The 2,500-nt window shown below is 38.1% G+C and overlaps 1 protein-coding gene across 3 annotated transcripts in view; it reads left to right on the forward strand.

Moving 5' to 3' along the window:
- Nucleotides 1-2,500, forward strand: part of LOC143020658 (solute carrier family 12 member 8) — a 97,381-nt gene that overhangs the window by 25,937 nt on the left and 68,944 nt on the right. The gene's annotated exons all lie outside the window — the stretch shown is intronic.

Below are 2,500 nucleotides of genomic sequence, written 5' to 3' on the forward strand. Positions count from 1 at the left end.
TATGATACAAATATATACAAAGGACAAATATATAAAAGAATGACCAAATCATGTATGATACAGATATATACAAAGGATAAATATATAAATGAATGACCAAATCAACCTCGTTGATACTATGATTTTGATCCTTGAATATCAGATTTTCTGGTCTTTTGGCAAAATTCCGTGAAGTCTATGATAAGTATTATCACTTTTTAGCTTTCGGAGTAGACAGAACCGTAACTCAATTACATAAACACAAATAAGTATATAAATAAATAAATAAATAAACAAATGAATACATAGGTAGATTAATAAGAAGATCAATGAATGAATAAATAGATTAATATCTAAGTAAAGCAAAAAATAATAAGTATATAAATAGATAAATGAATGAATAAATAAATAAATAAATAGATAAATAAATAAATAAAAAAGATCAATGAATAAGTAAACAGATAAAACACGAGTAAGGATCAAGATAGAGCGATACAATTTCAACAAAGTTATTTACAGTTTGACTTGAAAGGCTTTTCATAGAGTTCAGCCGGGGGGAGAGTCAGTTCAATTAATGATGGGAAATATAATCGTCACCTGATATTTGTAGATTAAATGCAAACAGCAGAACTTGTGCTTGAAATTATTAAATATATAAATAAATAGATAAATAATTTAATAGATACATAAGTATATGATAAAAATTAGATTAGTACATAAGTTAATGAACAAATAGACAGCTGAATAAATGAATAAATGGATGAATAAATAAATTGAATTGTGCCGACAAAAAGAAAACAATAACTGCAGGACCTTATAATACTCACCAGAGCAAATACAAAACAAATGATGTTTATGTAAAAGCTTCCAGGATAAATCGACCAGTGTCTGTTAGCAAATTTATTTAATCTATTTTTTGCTTCAAGAAAGAACGCGTTTTGTGAGTAAAATGACTGTGACGATGTGGCGTTGCGTTTCAAAATTGGTGATTCAGATTTCAAATAATATGAATCGCTGTTGGCGTAATTCTTCTCTGCTGAACGAAAAGTTGTGTAGGATACATTGGTTCTTTAAGAGTACGGGAGCCTGAATGTAGACAGATTATGTTTGGGATCAGGGCACTGATATTGTCCGATAATCTGGGAGTGTAATATTCATTGACACTAGAAGAAACAATTTTCGTTTTAGAGAATTAACCTAAATTGTACGTGGTTAAGATCAATGCTGGAGGTTCACATAAGAACATAAGATGATGGAGACTGCAAGAGACCATAAGGCCTACACTAGGCAGCTCCGTATCCATCACCACATGTCATCCCCATCAATAAAGTTGTCTAATCGTTTCTTAAAACAATTGATACTTTCAGCGCTTACTACATGGTTACCAAGTTTATTCCATTCGTCGACTACCCTATTAGTAAACCAATTCTTGCCTATTTCCTTTTTAAATCTAAATTTGTCCAGTTTAAAACCATTACTGCGAGTCCTGCCCTGTTGTTTTAATATGATGACCTTGTTTGCATCACCCTTGTTAAAGCCTTTGATCCACTTGAACACCTCTATTAGATCACCCCGCACTCTGCGTCTTTCCAGAGAGTGTAAGTTAAGGTGCCTAAGCTCTCTTCGTAAGGCAAATTTCTGAGTCCATGTATCATTTTGGTCATTCTTCTTTATACACACACACACACACACACACACACACACACACACACACACACACACACACACACACACACACACACACACACACACACACACACACACACACACACACACACACACACACATACACACACACACACACACGCACGCACACACACACACACACACACACACACACACACACACACACACACACACACACACACACACACACACACACACACACACACACACACACACACACACACGCGCACGCGCGCGCACACACACACACACACACACACACACACACACACACACACACACACACACACACACACACACACACACACACCTCGTGGCACAGTGATTAGAGTTCCCGACTGCCACTACGGCGGTCCGGGTTCGAATCCCGCCCAGGGCTGAATTAATTTCAGTATCGCTGCGCTGCGAGTGTTTACTCCAACTCTTGTGGGCGGGGACTTGGGGGTATGCGATCTGAGCTCTCTTCCGGGAGGGAACTAGCTGTCGATTACGAGTCCAACACGTGATCGAAGATCATGGTGAATCACACACACACACATACGCCCAGGGCTGAAATTATTTCAGTATCGCTGCGCTTCGAGTTACTCCAACTGTCGTGAGCGGGGAGTTAGGGGTGTGTGTGGGTGTAAGGTGCATTACCCATAGATCGGTCATACGAGCTTTGAGCTTTCTTCCGGGAGGGAAATGGCTGTCGATCACGAGTCCTGCATGTGATTCAAAGACCAAGGTGAATACATATTTGTAACCATATATGACAAGTGGAGAGTAAGAGACAAACCCACGTGTACTTTTCAGGTATACATCAACAAAGTAAACACACACACACACACACACA

The sequence above is a fragment of the Oratosquilla oratoria genome, chromosome 40 (genome assembly GCF_046742065.1).
Source record: "Oratosquilla oratoria isolate Oo_2021 chromosome 40, ASM4674206v1, whole genome shotgun sequence".
Lineage (NCBI taxonomy): Eukaryota > Metazoa > Arthropoda > Malacostraca > Stomatopoda > Squillidae > Oratosquilla > Oratosquilla oratoria.